The sequence below is a fragment of the Malaclemys terrapin genome, chromosome 3, assembly GCF_027887155.1.
Source record: "Malaclemys terrapin pileata isolate rMalTer1 chromosome 3, rMalTer1.hap1, whole genome shotgun sequence".
NCBI classification, from domain to species: Eukaryota; Metazoa; Chordata; order Testudines; family Emydidae; genus Malaclemys; species Malaclemys terrapin.
The window spans coordinates 202037718-202062609 of NC_071507.1; positions in this window are offsets into that span (position 1 = coordinate 202037718).

Consider the following 24892-nt stretch of genomic DNA (forward strand, 5'->3'; position numbering starts at 1 on the left):
CAATTCCATCTTTTTTGAGATGAGGCGACCACAGCTGCACGCAATATTCAAGATGTGGGCGTACCATTGATTTATATAGAGGCAATATGATACTTTTTGGCTTATTATCTAGCCCTTTCCTATTGATTCCCCAATATTCTGTTAGAGAAATAATTCTAGTAAATTGGTGAGTCATGATTTCCCTTTACACAAACCATGTTGACTCTTCCCCAACAAATTGTGTTCCTCTACGTGTCTGATAATTCTGTTCTTTACTATAGCTTCAACCAATTTGCCCGGTACTGAAGTTAGGCTTACTGGCCTATAATTGCCGGGATCGCCTCTGGAGCCTTTAAAAAAATAAAATAAAATAATCAGTGTCACATTTACTATTCTCCAGTCATCTGGTACAGAGACTGATTTGATAGGTTACATACCACAGTTAGTAGTTCTGCAATTTCACATTTGAGTTCCTTCAGAACTCATGGGTGAATACCTTCTGGTCCTGATGACTTATTACTGTTTAGTTTATCCATTTATTCCAAAACCTTCTCTAACGTCTCAATCTGGGACAGTTCCTCAGATTTGTCACCTAAAAAGAATGACTAGCATGGGGAATCTCCATCACATCCTCAGCCATGAAGACCGATGCAAAGAATTCATTTCGTTTCTCCGCAATGGCCTGATCGTCCTTGAGTGCTCCTTTAGCATCTCGATCATCCAGTGGCCCCACTGATTGTTTAACAGGCTTCCTACTTCTGATGTACTTAAATTTTTTGCTGTTACTTTTTGAGTCTTTGGCTAACTGTTCTTCAAATTCTGTTTTGGCCTTCCTAATTATGTTTTTTTTTACACTTCACTTGCCCGAGTTTAAGCTCCTTTCTATTTTCCTCAATAGGATTTAACCTCCACCTTTTTAAAGGACGCTTTTTTGCCTCTCGCTGCTTCTTTTACTTGGTTGTATCCCTGAGATGGGTTCTGCTGTGGGGAAACTGAATCAGTTCACAGACACCCCAGCTGAGCTAGCCACACCCCTTTCCTGGGTAGCATAAGCCATCTCAATGGATGGAAGCTTGCAGCATCTTTGCTCTGCAGCCGCCTTTGCTCCTGATGGTGCTTTCTGCCATTGGGGCCTTGCTCCAGAGTCTGAACTGGTGGTACAGACCATGGGCTGGTCTACACTTGGGAGGGGGGAGGGGGGAAGAAATCGATCCAAGATATGCAACTTCGAAGTATCTTGGATCGAATTACCTGGGGTCCACACGGCGCGGGATCGATGGCCACGGCTCCCCCGTCGACTGCGCTACCGCCACTCGCTCTGGTGGAGTTCCAGAGTCGACGGTGAGCACGTTCGGGGATCGATCTATCGAGTCTTAACGAGACCCGATAGATCGATCCCGGATAAATCGATTGCTACCCGCAGATACGGCGGGTAGTGAAGACGTACCCCATGAAATGAATGTGGACCCAAAGTGATAAATGCTGACATTTGGGGATAAAATAGCAACTCTTCTTTCACTCCGCCGAACTCCACAGGGGCTGGGAAAGATTTCCAGAGGGAAAGATAGGGTGACCAGATGTCCCGATTTTATAGGGACAGTCCCGATATTTGGAGCTTTTTCTTATATAGGCTCCTATTACCCCCCATCCCCATCCCGATTTTTCACACTTGCTGTCTGGTCACCCTAGGGAAGGAGAATCTGGATTGTATCTTGGCTATATTTATTAGGCTCCCACCAACATAGGGTCCTGTTCACAGCTCTGCCAGTCCCAAGTAGACCTGGGCCCTATCTCCCAAAAAGTGGGATACCAGAGTGACAGGAGTTCACAGTGTAGTGAGGGAATGGATATCCTTGCAGCACTTTGCTGCTAATCACATCTGCACCAGGATGTCCAGGTGAGTGTGACAGTACAGAGCCTACTGGTAAGTATTTATGATTGAGTTGTCTGTGTTAATCTGGGCTCTTTGCTTCCAGGGAAAATACAACTGTATCTGACAGGACAGACATAACAGCTAAGGATTCAAACACATCGTCACAGGCTTCAGGTATGAAACAGATCCTGTCACATTTTTACATATTCGTCCCCTTTAACTACTGCAACAGTTCCCTCCCTGCAGCATCTCCTGCTAGAAGAGGTCAAGACTGAAGAAACTAGGCACTCCCCAACAATTAACATCTTACACCACTCGCTGCCACACCCTCCTGCTGGGGTCCCCCTGCTGCCAGCGCTCCTGCACTCATCCCCTGCAAGGAAAGGCTAGAATTGAATCCCCTACAGGTGATGCTCCTTCCCTATTCCCGACAGTGAGATTCTTTTTATTTCAGGCTGCAGGGCTCAAGGCCAACTCATGTAATGGTTTCTTACAATAGCTGTTAACTACTTATGCTAAACAATCCGTTCCACCTTGTACTTAGCAGTGACACCAGGGGGTACATCTACACTGCAGCAAAAGACCTGCAACATAGCCACAGCTGGCTCGGGGGTAGAGAGGCCCTTGGACTGCGCGACAGTAAAATTGCAGTGTTGACATTTGGGCTCAGGTAGGAGCCTGGGGTCCAAAACCCCCTGAGGGGAGAGGGTCTCAGAGGCTGGGCTCCAGCCCGGGTGTCTACAGTGCAATTTCTAGCCCTGCAGATCAAGCCCCCAGGAGCGTGAGTCAGCTGACCTGGGCTCTGAGACTAAGTGCCATGGGTTTTTTAATTGCAGTGCAGACATACCCTCTCCTCTGAGTACCTTTCCCAGACCTGAAGAGCTCTGTGTAGCTCAAAAGTTTGTCTCCCTCACCAACCGAAGTTGGTCCAATAAATGATATCACCTCACCCCCCCTTATCACTTATCTAATAAGCCTTAGAAGTGTGTATTCAAGCAAGGACACTTGCCCAGCTCTACATCATGGCGCTGGTTGCATTGGAATGCACTAAGCATGGCTCAGACAGCATGGACCATGCTGTGTGTGGTACAGACACTTCCCCTCTTTGTACTAGTAATAAACTCTTCACGTTTCCTGCCCGCCGATGAACAAGTCAGTCCATCTGCCTCCTCCCACTCTACTGTCTTGTCGTGTTCAGATGTCTGGCGAGACCTTCCGTAGGTGGATTTAGACTAAATAGAGCTCACAGGCACCAACATTCTTTCCAAAACCTACCAGCCCCACCCCCTACCCAAGATTTTTCCCCAAATACACTTCCTCTTCTTCCTTCACCCAACTCCGATACACTTCTGGGTCTCCCTGCTTCTAGCCTCCTGGCAGAAACTGAATTTCGGTCTCATTCTCTCTCCAGGCCCCCCACTTCTCAAAGATCCCGTCTTTGGGGCAGTCTGTCAGTATGCCTTTGAAGGCGTCCAGTTGGCCACCTGTGAGATCCTGTGGGTGGCTGGCTCAGTGATGTTCTCTTCCCTTCCCCGGAGAGTCATGGTCCCGTATCCATCTGTCTGGTTTCCATTGTCAACTTTGTCTCTTCCTTGCCCCTTTCCCTGCTGCCTGTCACAGTATTGCCAAGCCCAAGCATTTAAAAATCATGAGTCAGACCCAAAAAAGTCATTAAAATTTTAAAACAAGTCTTTTCCCCCCCTCATTTACCTTCTTGTTTGAACCTTTGGGGGTGTACTTGAGTCACATTTTCAAGCTTTTCTATGCAACTGTGTCACTTACTTATTTTAACAAAAGCCTGAGATTCTCACCTCACACGCCTCCAGGAGCTGGGGCTTTGGGAAACACACCAAATATCCCAAGAAAGTGTTGGCAGCACTGCCATCGCCCTCTTTGTTTGGTTGCAGTGAAGGGGAGATGCAGCAGCCTTAAGATTGTGACACTCTTTAGTGCCATTTCCAAAATACTTCTGAGAAAGGGAAGTGAGGAAGAGAAGACTGAAGCTGACCATGGATAATGGAGAAACAGAGCAATCAGCACAGAGGAAAGAGAATAGAGATCCTAATCCTGGGAGGAGAAGGTAACTTACAAGGGAAGGCTTCTGCCAATGCTATTCATTGTCACTAGAAATGGGGCATTCCCAGCAGTCTTCCCTACTCCCCATCCAGACCCTGAGGGCCTCAATCCCATATGAACCCACTACCACCTTCAAGGCATGCATCACAGCTCCCAGCTTTCTGAAAAGCACTAGATAAGATGAAATCAGAACTTGTGAGCACAGTTCCTTAAGGCCAAAGGAGTCATGACTGAACAGTCTGTGGCCATCTCACAGAAGGGAGAGTAATCCTCACACATCCCGGGTGTGGTGTTCTGTCCCATCTAGTGGCACCAAGGCCACTTAGAAAGAGATCCATGAGTCTGCTCTACAGCCTTAGCTAACAATCATATAGCTTTTAGGTTATGCAATAAAGGCTCATGCACTAAGTTCCAGAGGTCCCAGGTTTGATCCCACCCACCGACGACCAGCGTCTGTCAGTGTTACATGAACACATTCCCCCACACTGCCAGCGCTGTGTGGGATTGTGACGTTGTACAGTCTATATGGTTTTATAAAAACATGATCATAAGTGAATATAATGTAACTGGAATAGTTTTATAAAGATTTGATAATAAGTGAATATAATGCAACTGGGATATGCTTCGTGCAAAAGGTCTCTTGTAAGGTATCATTATAAAGCTCATAATCTACTGAGTGTGATCATCCTAGTTGTAGAAATGTACCACTCTTGTATCTAAAACTAGAAATATAAAACACAACTCTGAGGGCCTATTGTAATTATGTCAAGTGTGGGCCATTAATGGGTTTAAAATCTTGATGACTCCCATTAACCAGAACCATTGTCTGCAGATGGCTATGTTTACCTGTTAGTCTTCCTGTATATGCGTGTGCTGGCAAGTGGGCAATGAAGTCTTGCAGTGACATGTGATCATGTCACCTGAACTGGAATCCATCTTTAACCTGGTGCTTTTCCAGTGAGGGGGGGGTGGAAACCCAGAGGGACAAAGGGTTCCCGCCTTATGGAAAAGATACATAAAGGGGTGGAAGAGAACAGCGGGAGAGAGGAGCCATCATGAAGAACCCCCTAGCTATCACCTGAGCTGGAACAAGAGCTGTACCAGGGGAAAGAATTGTGCCCAGGCCTGGAAGAAGTCCAGTCTGAGAAAAAAAACTTACTGAAGCATCTCTGAGGGTGAGATTATCTGTATTCAGTTTGATTAGACATAGATTTGCGCATTTTATTTTATTTTGCTTGGTGACTTACTTTGTTCTGTCTGTTACTACTTGGAACCACTTAAATCCTACTGTCTGTATTTAATAAAATCACTTTTTATTTAGTAATTTACTCAGAGTATGTATTAATACCTGGGGGAGCAAACAGCTGTGCATCTCTCTCTATCAGTGTTATAGAGGGCGAACAATTTATGAGTTTGCCCTGCATAAGCTTTATGCAGGGTAAAACGGATTTATCTGGGTTTAGACCCCATTGGGAGTTGGGCATCTGAGTGCTAAAGACAAGCACACTTCTGGGAGCTGTTTTCAGGTAAACTTGCAGCTTTGGGGCACGTGATTCAGACCCTGGGTCTGTGTTGGAGCAGACGGGAGTGTCTGGCTCAGCAAGACAGGGTGCTGGAGTCCTGAGCTGGCAGGGAAAACAGAAGCAGGGGTAGTCTTTGCACATCGGGTGGCAGCTCCCAAGGGGGTTTCTGTGATCCAACCCGTCACGGGATTATCTGGGCTCTCTCCATGGCTGTGTAGAGTAATAAGGCCCGCCTAGCGTGTGTCATTCTCTGAGCCTGAAATCAGAGTGAATGACGCTGGAGACAGCAATATCCCTCCACTGCAGGAATCACTGGGAGAGATTCTATCGACTGTGCTACGCACAAGGTCAGACAAGATAATCATAATGGTCCCTTCTGGCCTTAACGTCTATGAATCTATTAGCCACAACATCCTAACAACTGAAATGGAACAAAATAAGGTTAAACACCATGTTCGATATAGGATGAGCTATATCGGATCAGATGAGGTGTCCCTTAGGTACCCTGTCTCTACTAGGAATCAGGACCGATACCTTGTAGGAAGGCAAAATCCTACTGCCCTTATCTGGACCTTTTCCATCTCCATCGCAGCTGAGACTCGGCCTGCACACAATGCTCCACACAAGGGTGCCCAACATTTAAAGAACATAACATAAGAACGGCCATACTGGGTTAGACCAAAGGTCCATCCAGCCCAGTATCCTGTCTACCAACAGTGGCCAATGCCAGGTGCCCCAGAGGGAGTGAACCTAACAGGCAATGATCAAGTGATCTCTCTCCTGCCATCCATCTCCACCCTCTGACAAACAGAGGCTAGGGACACCATTCCTTACCCATCCTGGCTAATAGCCATGAATGGACTTAACCTCCATGAATTTATCTAGTTCTCATTTGACAGGTCCTTATTGAGATTTGTTATCCTGCTAGACTTTCTGATCCTCTTTCTCTTCTGGTTTGTTTGCAGGGAAGCAGAAGGGCAGTGCTCAGCTGGAATGATCCAAAACTGCTTCCATATAAGAATGAAGGGAAAGAAACAGAAGAGAAACGGCTGGAGAATGGGAAGAAAAGTTTACCACCTAAAAGACTTATCCATTCCTTCCTTCTCATGCATTTTAATCCTTTAAAATTAAACATTCTTCTAAACATCAGTCAGCAACACTGTGCTGGAAAAGCCAGCATCCAGCCTAGAGAGAAGGCTGCTCTGGGACATTTACAATTTATATTTACAAGACAATTACAGCCATCAGCAAGAGGGTCAGAAGGGACAAATTTTAAATTCTCTAGCCTCTGTCTAGATTTTTGTTGTATTATCTTTCACACTTTTCTATTGTGTGCTATGCTCCCGATGGTCAACTCTCAAAGAGTTGGTCATAATGGGGAACAAATAAGGAGTTCTGGTTTAATCACAAGAAGCAGTTGCTACCTGCATGTACTGGAGCTGAATGCATCAGATAAGGGGCTCTATAAGCTAATTTTCCCACCCCAGAAGTAAAGAGAACAGTTTCTGCTCTGCAGATCTTACAATAGAACATTAGATATGACACAATGAGTAGAGCAACAAAGAGTAAGGAGGGAAAAGAAATCATACAACAATAACATCCATGGTTATTCAGTTAGGGCACATACACACAGATTCATAGATTAAGGTCAGAAGGATCCATTATGATCAAATCAACATGTTCAACAGCCTAAGGGTTACTGGAAAGGGTTTAATTATTTTTAAACATAACCCACTGGAGCCAGGAGCTTAACACCTCCAAGGTACTGAGGGATAAAAGGCTAAATCCCAGTATATCAGCCACAAGAGAAAGAAAGAAAAAAGTGATGCATACCACCAAACTGGGGTTCTTTACTGCAAGGTCTTTCCTTTACTAGCCTGTCCCAGAATGACTCTTCTCTAGTAACTCTTATTTTATAGCCTAGGGAGGGTTCCCAGCCTGCCCTACTCTGTCACAGGCAGGACAGACTTTTTTTTTTAAGGAGGGATTTGAAATGGTTTGGTGAACCAGTCCTCCCTTTCCTCATGGAGGGCCCCTTTAGGCAGCTGCATCAGAGTCGTTTGGTTTGGTTTTGCTTTGCTCTGCTCAGCTGGAGCTGTCGGCTGCAGGTCTGCTCACCTTCAGCACTGCTCACCAACTGAGCTAATTCTCTGCCTTTTAATTCCTCCGGCAGATGGAGCATTTCTGCAGGTGTGGCGGAGTGGGGCTGGCTGAGCCCAAAATGAGCCCTTAAGCCCTTGTTGATCAGTGTGGGGTTTGTACACCCCATCACACTTGGATTCCCACATGTGTCTGCAGCTATCTGTTGTCTTTTTTCTTATACTTAGATCGTAAGCTCTTTGGGAGAAAGTCTATCTTTTAGTTCTGTGTTTGTACAGCACCTGGCACAGCAGGGTCCTGGTCCAGGACTAGGGCTCCTAGATGCTTGATAATACAAATAATAAAATAACATATTGGACTCTAGCCAGAGGGATTCATTAATCAAAATTAATAAGGCACACAAATGGATAAAAGCTGGCTAACTGGGAAGTCTCAAACGTAATTTTAAACTAGGAATCATCAAAACGGGTGCGTTTCTAGTGGGGTCTGGTAGGGATCAGTTTTTGGCCTCGTGCAATGTAACCTTTTTATTAATGGCCTGTAAGAAAACATAAAATCATCATTGATAAAGTGTGCAGATGACACAAAATTTGCAGGAGTAGTAAATAATGAAGAGGACAGGTCACTGATACAGAGCAATTTGGGTTCCTTGGTAGCTGAGTGCAAACAATGTGTGTTTAAATGGGGTTAAATTAAAAAATATATATCTAGGAACAAATAATGCAGACCATACTTACAGGATGGGGGACACTATCCTGGGAAGCAGGAACTATGAAAAGACTTGGGGATTGTGGTGGATAATCAGTTGACTAGGAGCACTAGTGTGACAATGTGGCCAAAAGTGCTAGTACGATCCTTAGAAGCATAAGAACAGCCATACTGGATCAGACCAGTGGCCCATCTAGCCCAGTATCCTGTCTTCTGACAGTGGCCAGTGCCAGATGCTTCAAAGGGAACAAACAGAACAGGGCAATTTCGAGTGATCCATCCCCTGTTGTCCAGTCCCAGTTTCTGGTAGTTGAAGGTTTACAGACACCCAGAGCATGGGATTGCATCCCTGACCTTCTTTATGGTCCTATCTTCCATGATGGACCCATCCTCCATGAACTTATCTAATTCTTTTTTGAACCCTGTCATAACTATAAAGGGAAGGGTAACAGCCCTCTAGTGTACAGTACTATAAAATCCCTCCTGGCCAGAGACTCCAAAATCCTTTTACCTGTAAAGGGTTAAGAAGCTCAGGTAACCTGGCTGACACCTGACCCAAAGGACCAATAAGGGGACAAGATACTTTCAAATCTTGGTGGGGGGGGGGAAGGCTTTTGTTCGTGCTCTTTGTTTTGGGGGTTGTTCGCTCTTGGGACTAAGAGGGACCAGACATCAATCCATACTCTCCAAATCTTTCTGAACAAGTCTCTCATATTTCAAACTTGTAAGTAACAGCCAGGCAAGGTGTGTTAGGTTTATATTTGTTTTCTCAACTTGTAAATATTCCTTTTGCTAGAGTGTTTATCTCTGTTTGCTGTAGCTTTGAACTTAAGGCTAGAGGGGGTTCCTATGGGCTCTTTGAATCTGATTACCCTGTAAAGTTATTTTCCATCCTGATTTTATGGAGATGATTTTTGCCTTTTCTTTAATTAAAAGCCTTCTTTTTAAGAACCTAATTGATTTTTCCTTGTTTTAAGATCCAAGGGGTTGGATCTGGACTCACCAGGAACTGGTGGGGGAAAGGAGGGGGGATGGTTAAATTCTCCTTGTTTTAAGATCCAAGGGTTTGGATCAGTGTTCACCAGGAAACTGGTGAAGAAGTCTCTCAAGGCTACCCAGAGAAGGGAATTAGCACTTGGGAGTGGTGGCAGCAAAACCAGATCTAAGCTGGTAGTTAAGCTTAGAAGTTTTCATGCAGGTCCCCCATATATGTACCCTAAAGTTCAGAGTGGGGAAGGAACCTTGAGAAACCCAATTACACTTTTCACCTTCACAAGTTCCACAGGTTGACTGTGTTGTGTGAAAAAATACTTTTTTGTTTTAAAACAGGGGAATCTTGAGGAAGAGTAGAGAGATTATTTTACCTTTGTATCTGGCACTGGTATGACCTCTGTGTCCATTCTAGTGCCCAAAATTCAAGAAGAATTTGATAAATTGGAGAGGGTTCACAGAAAAGCCACAAAAACGATTAAATGATTAGAAAATATGACATAGTGAGACTCAAGGAGCTCGGTTTATTTAGTTTCACAAAGAGAAGGTTAAGGGCTGACTTGAGTTTATAAGTATCTATACAGGGAACAAAGATTTAATAATGGGCTCTTCAATCTAGCAGAGAAAGGTATAATACAGTCCAATGGTTGCAACAAATTCAGATGGGAAATAATGTGTACATTTTTAACAGTGAGAGTCATTAACCATTGAAACACTTTACCAAGGGTCATGATGAATTCTCCGGGACTGACCATTTTTAAATCAAGATTGGATGTTTTTTAAAAAAAGATCTGCTCTAGTAATTACTTTGGAGAGTCCTATAGCCTGTTATACAGGAGCTCAGACTAGATGATCACAATGGTCCCTTCTAGCCTCAGAACCTATGAATTACATTGCATGAGAACTAAACTGACACACAAAATGTTATGGGAGAAAAATATGATGAAAGTGTCAAACCCTAAATGTCACCCTCAGAGGCTCTTCAAACACTGGTGCCTTTAAGAGAAGGATGGCTCTTGAGTTGGCAAATGCCCATGCAGCTCTCCCCCAAGATATTACAGAACAATTACAGCTGGCTGGAGAACAAATAACAAGTGAATAAAGACATTTGAAGGTGGTTTGTCACACAGACTCAGGACAGTACTGAAGGACAGCTAGGATAAAATTACCTTCTGAAGTCTTTACACACTTTAGAGCAGGGACATGGCAACTGGTAACACTCTAAGATCATGGTTCAACGGGCTGGGATTATAGGGGATGGGAATAGACTGGAACCTAGCATTGTTTGTGATCTGCCCTCTGTAAAAATGAGTGTGAAGTTACGTGATTTATTTGGGTGCAATGATGGAAACCAGGGTGTCATTCGCGAGTAGAGATTGGTGCTCAGATACCACAGGAATAGGAGAGTTAGGAGAAGACTTTATTATAAAAAGTGGAAGAAATCGCTCTTTTTGCCATGGAAATCAGAGCTGAGACAAACAGAGCCTCATTAATATACCCCCTAGAACATTTCATTACGAAGTCATTAGTGGCTCAGGGAGAGTTTTAATATTAGGTCTCTAGTTCAAATCTACTCCATTTCAGTAACCAATAAAACTGCCACCATCTCACAGCTATTTAATGGCCCTGGTCATTATGAGTTGAGTGGATCTCACTCCAGTTTCAGGCAGGCAGGGCTGCATCACTAAAACCACTAATGGGTCTCCTCATTGATAATGTCAGAGGAACCAAGGAGTTAATAACCCATGCAGATTAAATGCCTCTCACCCCTTTAGAGGGTCCTTCCAGGGCAGGGAATGTGGGGAGCTGAGGATGGCAGTCTACAGGGCTGTCAATGCAGTATACTCTGCATCATGGCATTTGTCATTGTAAACTACTTGCTATTACGGAGGAAGAGGGGATGGCTTTTGTATTTCAAAGGAGTGACTCATTTTAGAAAGTTCCTTGTCTTCTTTAAAAAAAAAAAAAATCAAGGCTGTTGTGGATGCACTCTTCCCACAGAGCTGAATCATGATAAATATCTCCTTCACCTCAGCATGCATCCGGGATGGGGAGGAAGTTGAAGACGGGGTTAACTCAGGATTCAGGGAGACAAACAAATAGCGGCTGAGAACTTCAGAGCTATTTTTAGCATTTCCATAGAAACCACAGAGTCTTGTGGCTACAATTCAAATATACCCAAAATGCCTATGGGTGGTGTTGGTTGGGGGGGGAGGGGTGAAGGGTCAAATATCCCTCAATTCTCTATCTATACAAAGTTCTTGTAACACTTTAAAGATGGGCCTGAACAAAACGCCGGGCACAAACACACCCACCCTGAACTCTGCAGAGGGCTAGTTCAAACCCAAACTCCTGCTTTTTCTTGATTCTCTGCTAGTCACACTACTAACTAAACTATTTTTCCTTCTTCCCATCTCATCTCCAGTGCCCATAAAACACAGATTAGCACAGGTTTCACCTCCCAGCCAACAGTTGGCTCTGTTATAGCCTCAGGAATGATGAAGTCAGTTAACTAGGAGAATCACCGCTTAATTTCAGAGAAACAAATCTCCATTTACATTTTCTAGTGCATTGAGCATAACGAAATATGAAGAAACCCCCACTGGAGACAACTATAGTTCATTAGCAAGATCAGCATCAGCACCATAAATTTGTCCAGAGGGAAATTCCACTAATTAATATTTCTACCCAAAGCAACTGCTCACAAGACCAGACTGGCAGGAAGCATCATTCTCTTAGGTCTTGCTGTTGGCCACATTACATTGCTTGCTACCCAATGCACCTTCTCTTTTGGGATGGGGAGACATAATACAGCATATCCATTCCATAATACAGCACCCCCTTGCAGCACTGTGCAGTGGAGCAGCCAATCAGACTCAGCTTCCCTGTTGATTCCCCCCACCCCCACCCCTGCTTTGCCCAGCTTCCAACATCTTCCAGGTTGCAGTGAATTCGCCCTGTGGCTAGGTCACTTACAGATCTACCCCTTTGGGGTACCCTAAGTCCATAACAAATACAAAAAATAAACCTCTTTCCCCCCTCCCCCACAAGCCCTGATCAGTCTTGCCCCAGCCAGACCTCTTCTCCATAGTGAGAGCTGCACGTCTGCTCTTCCTGTCTTCCTCTCTCGCCAACTGAGCAGGGCCTTTTAATTTCTCCTTGGAAACCTAACTCCTGCCCCAGCTGTCACAGAGTGAGCTGATTGGGCATCCAATAACCCAATGACCCTCTCCTGCCTTTTGTAGCATTTGTATACCCCATCACAGGGAACACCAGGTTTGACTCCCTAGAATCTAGACATGGGCTACAAACCATAATCCCAGATTCAGATGTTGATGGAACTTTGGTTTTGAGCTTTGTTGTCGGCTTTCCACCTTAGATACTTATACCATTACAATAGTAGTGGAGCACCTCAGCTAATGTATCCTCCCCACACCTCCGTGAGAGAATACAGAACTATTATTCCCATTATACAGGTAGAGAACTGAGGTACTGAAAAGCCATATCCACAATATTGCAGTGCAATCCTCAGCCCTGAGTTATGCACCCAGGCTCTCCATACAATGCCTGGGGAGAGTTAGGTGCCTAAGGAAGAGATTCTCAGAAGCCAGCACACTGAGCAGGGAGCCACTTAAGCTAATCTGGAGTGAAATGCAGAGGAAAGGAGCGGGGAGATGAAAGGAGGCTTTGGTGCCTGGCTGAGGGCCCAGAGATAGGCACATCACTCTGGTTCGGATGTTCAGCCCTGACTCCTCTCCTGTAGTTAGGCACCTTAGCCAAGTCAGCCACTTAGGTAGCTCACACCCTAGCAGCCAAAACTCATCTGGCTGAAACAAAGACCTGCCTCAAGAAAAAACAGAAAGAGCAAGAGACACCCCTCCATAGCAGATTGATTATTAGGGCACTAACATAGGATGTGGGAGCCCCAAATTCAAGTTCCTACTCTGCCAGATTCAGACAAAGGACTTGAACCCACATCCTTAGTGACTGCCCTAACCCCCAGGCTACTGAAGTGGACCTCTTTCAGTTTCTCCTACTGGAGCCATTCCATTGTGTATAAATAATTAAATATTCAAAGGAGCAGGGACTTGAACCTGAGCCGCACATCCCAGGTGAATGATGTAACCACTGGGCTATAGAATCAGACTCTCTCTGTCTGGTCCAGTGAATTATTTACCCAAAGGTTTTGTTGAAAAATTCCTGATCTGCTCACCCCAGCTGTCTTTCATAACAGATATCAGGTGTGCTCAAAGTACACCTACAGGATTGGATCCCGCTGGCCAGCTATGCACTCCCCTGCCTAGTTTGAGAATCCAACTTCATCTTGAGCTAGGGCTCTGAGCAGCTTATTGCCATATTTGGGGTCGGGAAGAAATTTTCCTCCAGGGTAGATTGGCAGAGGCCCTGGAGGTTTTTCGCCTTCCTCCGCAGCATGGGGCAGGGATCGCTAGCAGGAGGGTTCTCTGCCAATTGAAGTCACTAAGCCACAGGATTTTGGGGACTTCAACAGCAGAGTCAAGGGAAAGGGTTGGGACGGCTTTGTGGCCTGCAGCATGCAGGGGGTCAGACCAGATGATCATAATGGTCCCTTCTGACCTTAAAGTCTATGAGTCTATGAGCACTAGGTGGCTTTGTGAATGCTGACTGGTGGAAGCTTAGGTACCTAGGGAACTCAGGTACAGCTGTTTTGAGAATGCGAGTGGCACTTAAATTGTGAACTTACATGCCTAAAGACCTTTTCAGATGTGGTCCTAAGTGATTTGTCCAAGTCTGTGGCAGAGCAAGCACCCTAACCATTGAGCAATTCTTCCTCCCTACAGCAGGATGAACCAATACCAGGGATCTGACCCCCACCCACTTTAGGGCAGCTTGGGTCCATCTCTGCTGGAATCACATATTCAACTCCCAGCGGGGTCAGCTCAGCCTTTTGTCTTTCTGAGGTAAAGTGACAACCAGGAAGATGGCTATGGGAGTCTTTTGGATGAGACTTGAAAGATCCAGTGGGATTTTTACAAAAGTAAAATAAAATTGAAGAACACCATGTCCCATGGTGTGGGCTCACTTCTACCGGCTGTGGTCAAGCTATGCATTATGAAAGTGACCACTTGAGGCAAAGCTCTTCATGAAAGGATTACATGTAAAGACCACAACCAAAGAACTGAAGGTGCCCAGGCATGGTAGTGACAGGCCTGAGAACTAGACATATGTAAATAGATTGAGCCAACGGATCCACTTCAGGCAATGAGGTGGAGTAGTTGAACATTTGCCCACCAATTCTCAGTAAGCAGAAGCACCATTCACACAGAAACACAGCAATTGCCTCGCTGGATCAGTGGCCCCTCTTGTCTGGAATCAAAGAAACATACAAGAATCCATATGATAGACAAGCATTCCATAAATACATACATATACACACACTATCTAATGGAACTGTGGAGGTTCTCATTAGACATAGAAATGTCCAATCTCTTTTGGAATCCTACTAAGCTCTCGGACATTACAGTGAAGAGATGCTGCAGCTCAAGCCTGAGGTACAATGGCAGATCAATGCTGGTGGAGGGCCGGGCTGGAAAAACAGGAAGCGGTTGCAGATCAGGACTAAGGTGTGGTGACAGAGCTGTGCAGGGGTCCCCAGTACTGCAATAGAAGGAGTGTTTCTGATGAGGACTCCAGTGCATTGGCAGATCTGTGTGGAGGAAGCTTTAGAGTGGCTGCCTAACACCATTAGGCAGATGCTTCTGCTAATACTGCAGCATTTTTATCATCCTGAAGTTGAAATTAATCCACAAGTCTTAAGAAAAGAATTGTTTCCCATTGCCTAAATGAAAAAGGAAATAAAGCAGCCGACAAGCAGGTTGGCAACATAATGAAGAGCTCAATGATTCAGAACGAGTTTATTTTGCATAACCAGCAGCAACTCTTGTCGTCAGCATTCATAAAACAAGCCCTGGAAGTATTTAGTTTTGAATGACGTTCCAGCCTTTTGTCAAACTGCAATTCCTAGTCACACTTGGTAGGTTGAGTGATTGTCATAAAGCCAGCCCAACAGAGAGAGACATGGAAATTAAGCAGTTTGGAGTAATTTATGTTTTACAGACTGAGGGGGTGAAAAGGCCAACAGCTGCCAACTTTGAAGTTAGTCATTTTCTAAAAGGGTGTTAGTTTTATTTGTATAACTAGCTATGACACACTTCAGAAAAGAGCTGCAAGACTTCCACATCACCTTGAGCAGTGACCTTATCTGATCTCACCAGGTTAGGGAGGTTTGTGAGTTGGTATTTAGAAGGCAAACTCATGCACCACAGGAAGAGGTGATGATGATGATGATTCAATCAGTGGCACTTAAAGCGTGTCAAAAGTTTTACGATGGAATCGTTTTCCCCACCAGAAAACATTGATTCAGCAAAACTGAAACATTCCACAGGAACGTGCTGTCAAAACGTTTGCCGGAAACCAAGCAGGCAGGCTGGCCATTCTGCCTGCTTTCCTGGCCCACCCACCTCCCCAGCCGCTCATCTGGGAGGGAGGCTGCTTGGGTTCATGGGCTTTTAGTCAACTACTCCGCTGCCCAACAGGAACAGGCAGGCAGCCAGGAAGCTGGCCAGTGAAGGAACCAGGCAGCCCACCCACCCACCAAGTGGGCTGCCAGGGAGCCAGGGACCCTGCCTACCCCAGATGAGCATCTAGGGAGCCAAAACGTGCCATTTCAGCTCTGCCAAAATGGAATTTTCCTCCCCTTTTGTTCCTGTGAAAAATTTCAATTTTTTTTTCCTGGTTCTGATTTGGAACAAGGATTTTCTCAAAATCTCAATTTTTTTTTCCACGGGAAGGAAAATTCCATTCTTGCACTATTCTAGTGACATTGTTCCTTCTGAGTCAGCACTGAACCAATACCCCATCATGGTGAGAGGGGGCTGTGTGGTTGTCATGCATGGGAGCTGTAAACCATTTGCAATCATCAATCAAGCGTAGCCTGCAAGCTAAATATCAGTTAAGGGTAATTCCATTCTGCTTCTCTACATTCTAGTGGTGTCAAATGCAGAAGTGCATAGATGCAATACACACTTGCGGACACTAGACAGCCTGGAGGGGTCTAGACTCCTCCCACAGTGGAGGCTGCTTACAAGTTTGTGCATTTGATGAATAAAGAACCCTAATTAACTCTACTAACTGCTTGTTTTCCTCAATTTCCACAATTCCCTCTGCAGTTTCACTTCAAATATGATTCCTATTCACTTCCTTTCCCTGAACTGTTGGCTGCGTTGTTGTGCACTGCCATACGAACACCACAGAAAGCAGAGATGGATGATTAATTACTGATGAAGTATGTACAATCCATTCATCAGAAATGGCCCTTAGTTTTCTGTTCATGAACTGTCCACATGCCAATGAGGATTCTCCCAAAATCATCCATTCATAACAGACCAAACGTCATACGTGCACATTTTTGAACTCCTGGAGTTTTGTGAATGGTTCCAAGAAGCATTAATTCAGTGTTCTGGATTCGGTTTGCAGTTGGGTTTTTGGAATCAGATGACATAGTTACAGTGCTATGATTGACTGTCCTAACCTTTACAAACAGAAGCAGCACCTACAGAAATCACTGGTAAATTGACTTGCAAGAAGAGGGTGGGAAAAGATATAGAAAGAAATGAGCAGATCTAGCAAATCTTAGAACATTTTAGATCTTTGTGTTCTCTTTGGCTACATACATGAACCCTGGACTTAAAAATTCTAACAAATTTATTTGAGCTCAAATAAATTTGTTAGTCTCTAAAGTGCCACAAGTACTCCTGTTCTTTTTGCGGATACAGACTAACACGGCTGCTATTCTGAAACCTTAAAAATTCTAGGCAGAGATGGGCAGCAGGGGACAGAGGCAATATCTCTGGGCTATTATCTAGCACACTTTGCATTCTTTTTCTCTTAAATATTGACACCAAGTAACCATGTCTATATATTCCATTTGTGAAGAATGCAGCCAGATCCTTGTCTGACTCATTTAATTCACAGAGTGCGAGGGCTCTGGCCAGGGAGTCTCAGGGAGCTGCTGTTTATTCCCACACACAATCTGCCATGTGCATGGATTGAATCCATGGGTGTTCATTTTATGCCATGCTATCATTTGCTTCCGACAGACACTAACTGTATTTCAATGTGAAGTGAAGTGTGTACTGACTCATTTGATTGACTTCCAGGGCTCTGGATAGCAGGCTTGGGACTTACCATGTATATTTTAAAGGTGACCTTCAGTCGAGAAAATAATTGGCCTCTGCCCTTTTTCCCTTCTTTTTGGGGGTGTAAAGGTGGCTTCAAAGTCATTTTTAAAATTTCTATCTGCCTTTACATTAGAAATTCAGGGCCTGTCAATCCTAGAGGATTCTATGGACAACTGGTCAAAAAATGGAGAACATCTCTGTCTCCTGCCCCCCAAACTCCCTCTTTCCCTTTCCACCTTTTCACAAATATGAATTAATGGGCAGCTCTCTGAATAGTCTCAGAGAGCGAGAGAGAGAGTCCCTGCAAGTGATGCTAATTTGCTAGTGTCATTTGCCAAAGTGCTGTAAAGATACACATAATAATAACTATTTGCTGAGCGCTAAAGCTAAGACAAGTTCTGGGGAAAATTCCACACTCAAAATTCAGTTGTAAACCTAGATGTCATATGCTGTCAATTTGCGTTAACGTTACTTTTACAAGAATGATGAGTATCCAGAAAGAGTGGTCACTGCTGAAGGTAGATTTGCTTTAATTTGTTTGAAGTCCTAGGTTTTTATAGTCACAAGAGAAAAGCAATTTTGATGTGTGATCTAGGGCCCAGATCCTCCAGGGTATTTAACCTCTTAAACTTCCATTTTTCCCCATTACCTTTGATGAACTCAGCCTAGGAGACTACTATTGTGTGATTTGATCCTGCATTCCTTGGGCACTCCAACCGCCAAGCATTCAAAATGAATGGAGCCAGGCACCCCAGAATCACAAGATTAACCAATTATAACAGTTTGCTGTCTGCCTTCTGATTCAAGAGGAAGCTTTCCATTCCCGATTTGTGTGTGATCATTTTCAGGTTCAAAATTCAACATTAAGTGAACGCACAAAAATGTGAGTCTCCATGCCGGCTGTTTTTGATAGGAGGCTCCACTTACCCTTTAACCTTTGGGGTGGTGGAGCTGCCATTTTTATCCCTCCCCACTTCCTCTACCTCTCCACCCAGACTGCTTCTTCCCTTCCTGTCTCATTCCCTGCCCTCAGCCCCCAACTCCGGCCCACCAAATGTGCAGTATCACCACTACTGGAGCCAATCAATGGTTCCCACCATTCTGGGACAAAAACCTGCATTTCGCAGATTCTGCATTTGTCTGTGTCCCGTAATAGAAACCATCAACAGCATCTGTCTCTCCTCACTCCTCCACTCCACAGCCTCAGCAGCAGGGGCCATCCAAGCAGGAGGTTGGTGTAGGGCCATGGCAGGACAAAGCCACCCTTTAGTATTAGGGTTTACTCATGCAGAGCATAGCGATATTCACATTGATCGGAGAAGTGGGTCTAACACAAGGGTGTAGCGAGTGTTTTGGTCAAAGGGCAAGTTAAAATGGAAGGTACAGTTCCAGACTGGGCCGTAAGGAGGAGCTGCTCACCAGGGCCTCCATCTGTCATGCTTGGAAGTTGGAGAGTGGGGTGGGGGACAGGAGAGTCAGCCCAAGAAGGGAAAAAAAAAACACCACAGTGGGCCCTGCCCGTCCCACTTTTGTTGGGCTGTCAGAGAAGCCCAATCCAGAGTGGGTTCAGGAAGAGCTCTGCACAGAAAGGAGAACCCCACCGACGGAAGGAAGCACCAGGAACAGTTACGGACCAAAAGAGTTGCAGTCTCATCACTGTCAAACTGCTGTGTCCAGTTTCTCAGGCGTCTGAGCCTTGGTCTCCTCATCTCAAAAAAGATATACTGGCACTAGAAAAGGTTCTGAGAAGGGAAACTAAAATGATTAGGGGTTTGGAACAGGTCCCATATGAACAGAGATTAAAGAGGCTAGGACTTTTCAGCTTGGAAAAGAGGAGACTAAGGGGGCATATGATAGAGGTATATAAAATCATGAATGATGTGGAGAAAGTAGATAAGGAAAAATTATTTACTTATTCCCATAATACAAGAACTAGGGGTCACCAAATGAAATGAATGGGCAGCAGGTTTAAAACAAATAAAAGGAAGTTCTTCTTCACACAGCGCACAGTCAACCTGTGGAACTCCTTTCCTGAGGAGGTTGTGAAGGCTAGGACTATAACAGCATTTAAAAGAGAACTGGATAAATTCATGGAGGTTAAGTCCATTAATGGCTATTAGCCAGGATGGGTAAGGAATGGTGTCCCTAGCCTCTGTTTGTCAGAGGGTGGAGACGGATGGCAGGAGAGAGACCACTTGATCATTACCTGTTAGGTTCACTCCCTCTGGGGCACCTGGCATTGGCCACTGTCGGAAGACCGGATACTGGGCTAGATGGACCTTTGGTCTGACCCAGTGTGGCCGTTCTCATGTTCTTATGCATTCCTCCCAGTCCTCCCTGCCATTCAGAGCACAGCACTGGGAAGGGGCAGAGGTTGGACATTGGTGTAACATCCCAGCCTTACCACCCCAGCTCGAGCAATCAGTATGCCTTTAAGAGCAAGTTTGCTGATGTGCATCACCACCACATAGCTTGTAAAAATCAGTTATTGGGCTTGTGGGCATGAGGTGTAGATTAAACACATGATTTTTTCCTTCAAAACGTTCTCTCCACCACTCATTCTCCACACTCCCTTGCTGTCCAAGGTCACACTAGTAAATCCTTTCCTCGCGGATGTTAGCTAATTAACTCCATGCCAACTTCTGGCCGCTAGTGCGTCAGAGGCGCCCACGTGAGCAAGACAGAAAAGCTGCCGGTGCACGTTAGTTTTCATCCTGATGCTGGATGAGGGAGAGTTCCCTGCAGTACAGGAAAGAGAAGGCATATTTTGCACCTTCTTGCTAACACTTACGTTTAATTTTTCTATCATTTCGTGTTTCTGCAACACAGAGACGGAGCCCTTAGAAAAGGCCTAAGGGAGAGTTTATACCTCTAGATGAATGCAGTTTGCTTAGAAGGAAATCACTAAGGGTATGTCTACAAAAAAAAAAAACGTGCAACAGCAAGTCTCAGAGCCTGGGTCAACTGACTTGGGCTCGTGGGGCTAAAAATAGGAGGGCAGACGTTCAGACTCAGGCTGGAGCTCAGGCGCTGAAACCCAGTGAAGGGGGAGGGTCTCAGAGCTCCGGCTCCAGCTTGAGTGGGAATGTCTGCAGTTATTTTTAGCCCCGCCGTGCGAGCCCAAATCAGTTGACCCAGGCTCTGAGACTTACTGCTGTGGGTCTTCTTTTGCTGTGTAGACTGTAGACATACCCTTCGATGCAGATCCTCAGTCCCTTGCTGCAGGGCAGGACTCTGGGAACTTGTGAAAGGGATCCTAAGCCACCACTCTTGCATGCTTCAGAGCACAGCTCCATGGGATCACTGCCCCCATGCCCCAAATTTATAGGCCAGGGGCTGTCCTGTCTCTCACTTTTAGTCCCTCCTTTATTTTCCATTGTGGTTTCTTTCCTCTTCATTTCTCTTTTCCCACCTGGTTTCATCCCTCAATGTCTTACCCACAGTCCCCTTCAACTCTTCTCCCTCCCTCCTTAACCTCATTGGACTCTCCACACTTCCCATAAAAGACAGAGATTTTTACCAAGCTTTTCTTATCTAGAGACAGCTTTTATATCCAAACATTGAAAGTGTGATTTTCTAGGTGATACAGACTCAACAGTCGTGGACAAGTCTTTTAGAGAAGGAACATGAGGTTGGAAATCTAGACTGGTGTGGGAGGTGGGATGGAGAGCTCTCCAGAAATGTAAGACATTGCTCATTTTCCTGTTATGACACAGATCCAGATTTTAAAAGGCAGAAGGGGCCATGATGCTCATCTAGACTGTTCTCCTGTGTGAGACAGGCCACAGAATGTCAGCCAGCTACTTCTGCATTAGATTTGGCCAAAGCAACTCTTCCACAAAGGGACCAAGTCTTGATTTGACATCCAGAGTTGGAGAATCCACCGCTTCTTTTGGTAGCTTGTGTGATGCTGGCAAACCAGGTGCCAAGGCTTTAGGCCTCCACTGAGCACTGACAAATTCATTGGTGGAAATCAGTCTGTTTTACCTGTGTGTTAATACGGGTAAGAGCAGTACTGGACTTCTAACAGTGTGTTTACTGTTTAGACTTTATGAAATGCTTGTAAGTTGCTGCATGCATTAATCGCACTTACAATTTCTTTATCACATGCTATATGGTAATATTAAAGTTTTTGCTTTTTAACTGTAAAAAATGTTTGCTATGAAACTGTGAACCCAGTCAGGAATGATCATCTCCTGCCCATCAATAAGGCCCATCAAAACTAAATAGGCCATTGTGGGATGTTACAATACCAAGACTTTGTTAATTACACTTATGTGCAAATGGGCTTGTCCCATCAGCTTGAATTCTGGAAGAAGGAAATAAAAATAGCTGACAAGAAAAATTTTCATCTCTTTTGCTGTTTGGACTTGGAGCTACAAAACAGAAGCAAAGATCCCCCAGGTCTACTTGGGTTAGCCCTAAAAGACATTCAGAGCTGACAGATTACAATAACTCCATCACCCTTTGAATCCATAGACTAACTCATTTGTGTATATTTGTTTGCCTGCTTTAACCTTGTAATAATTCATTTCTTTTCTTAGGCCAGGTCTAAACTACAAACTTGTATCAGTATAACTATGTTGCTCAAGGGTGTGAAAAATCCACACCCCAATGAGAGGTGTAGCTATACCGACCTAACCCCAGTGTAAACAGCACTAAACTGATAGGAGAGCTTCTCCTGTCGCCATAGCTACCATCTCTTGGGGAGATGGATAACTACACCAATAGGAGAAGCTCTCCCCTCGGCATAGTAGTGTCTTCACTAAAGTGCTGCAGCAGTGTGGCTGCACTGATGCCGCTGTAGTGCTGTACATGAAGACAAGCCCTTGGTTATTAAATCCTTAGATAGTTTATTATAGGACTGGCTACAAACAGTGCCTTTGGTGTGAGATCTAAGCTACAAATTGACCTGGGGTAAATGACTGGTCCTTTGGGACTGAGAGTAACCTGAGTCTTTTGTGATGTTTGGTGTACAGCAACCATCTATCCCTAAGACCAGCTTGCCTGGGTAGCAAGATAGACTGGAATGCCCAAGTCTGTGACTCCATGGTAAGACTGGTACAGGGCTTTTGGAGTTGACACTTGTTACTGGCAGGGCCGGCTTTGGCAGGTGCGGGGCCCCACGCCGGGACGCGAATTGTCTCGCGTCCCCCTCCGCCCCAACTCTGCCCCAGCCCCGCCCCCTCCCTGCCCCATTGGATCCATCGCCAAATCGCCGCCCTGGCCCCGCCCCTAGCCCCGCCCCATCGGATCCCTCCCCAAATCCCCGCCCTGGACCCTCCCCTAGCCCCGCCCCATTGGGTCCCTCCCCAAATCCCCGCCCTGGCCCCACATCTTCCCCAAGCACACCGCATTCCTCCTCCTCACCCCTCGCTCCCAGGCTTGCGCTGATCAGCTGTATGGCAGCGCAAGCGCTGGAGGGAGGGGGGAAGAAGCAGGATGCGGCTTTTCCCCCCCTCCCGCTCCGCCGACAGCCCCGGACATTGCGGGGCCCTCTTAGGCGCGGGGCCCCATTCCGGGGAATCGGCCCAATCAGCTTAAAGCCGGCCCTGGTTACTGGGTTGGTGGAATCTAATTATAGAACATACAACCAGTTTGGGATCTCTGCGCTGCTTCTTGACAGTCTGCCCTGAGATTGGCTCTCACAGTCATGAGTCACTTCAGACAGCATAATAATTTGTTCTGGTGGCTAATCTGCCTCACTGTTAGAAATTTGACATGGATGACAACCAGTTTCAAAGTGCAAGACTAGAGACTTTTGTCTTTTACTAAAATCCCTGTGGTTTTAGGGTATTCAGGAGTCACATAGATTGTTCTGTAGGAGGTAGTGAAGGGAGAGTGCCTGGAGACTACCCTGCTGTGGATTGGGGGTCAAAGAGTACAGGCTGTAGTCAGTCGTTGGCTGCATGTGTATTCTCTCTGTGTGCTGCACTAACGCTGGCCAGATTGCCCATACAGCAGGCTCCGATCAAACTGCCCAAAAAGACCACAGACTCGGTTCGGTAGTGAAGGCACTCTGCCAGGTTAATTGCCGATGAAGCATAGTTCTAGCTTCCCGGATCAATGTCTACAGTTACACTAGCACGTGTATGCCAATGACAATGGACCTGGCTCAGTGAATGTAGGGACTTTTCATTCCCCCCTTGGCTGGACAAAGACACCCCCTCTGAGACGCCTCTTTATACACCAATACAAACAAGTTGCCTATTACCCCTCTGACGTGGTTAGATACCACCCTTTACTTTGTACATGTTGGTTTGATCAAAACATCTCTATCCATCATCCTGTCATCCTGACCTTATCTTTAAGAGGGGTCAGTGTGTCCCTGTTATCTTTGGGGAGTGTTTACACACCATAACCTTGTATCGGGGTGTTGTGGTGCTACCCTTCTGGAACGTGTTTATGTGAATATTTAGTGCCTGGAAGTCCTTGTGTTTGTGCAACACCAGCCCTGGTCTTGCCAAGTTCATGTATTGGACAGTGAACCTGCAAGCAGGCCTCTGCTTTGTAACAGGGCCAGACTTTTGCTCAGAGCTTGACTCTTGCTAACTTTGCTTTATCTCAACAGGACCTGACTTTAGTGCAGACCTTAGGCCTTATACCAGGCCTCATGTCTCAGGCTCTCCTTCTACTGTCCGGCATATGGCTGTGAGGACTTGGATTCTAATAATGCATGGGAAATACCCAATGACCACACATGAGAACCTCTGTGACACCTGAGGAACTTGTCACTTTTACTCTTTAGGAACACATATAGTTTACCACATCCACAAAGTATTTTTGCTCCTTGGAATGAGCAGTTTATCAATATTCAAGGCCTTGCTGGATTGTTTCCAAGAGGAAGGGAAATTGATTATATGATTCTTTGATCCAATCCTATTTGTTTACAGTGAATGCGTACAGAATCCTGTTTCCCAGAACAGTATCATACTCATATGATGCCCCTTACTGCATTGTCTGAGTAACTCAATCTTTAATGAATTTACCCTCACAACACCCTTGGAGACAGGGTAGTGTTGTTATCCCTATTTCATAGATGGGGAACTGAGGCAGAGAGAAGCTAAACAACATGTCCAAAGTCACACAGACGGTGTCTGGAGGAACAGGGATTTTAACACAGATCTCTTAAGTCCTAGGATAGTGCCCTAACCATAGGCCCTCCTTCCTCATGCGGGAACAAACAGCACGCAGTTTCCTTGCTCACAATTTCCAAGCCTGCCTTTCCAGCCAGTCCTGTGCCCGAAGGAGCTCCATCTGTGCTCCTTCTCAGAGCCACATTCACAACTGCTTCTGTGGCTTTCTGTTTACTTTCTCCTGGCTTTCCAGGTGCTTTCTGTCTCTGACACCCACAGACAAACACAGCTGCAATCACTCAGTTCCTGTCTCAGACCTTGTGTTTGCAATCAGTCCCCAGGGAAACC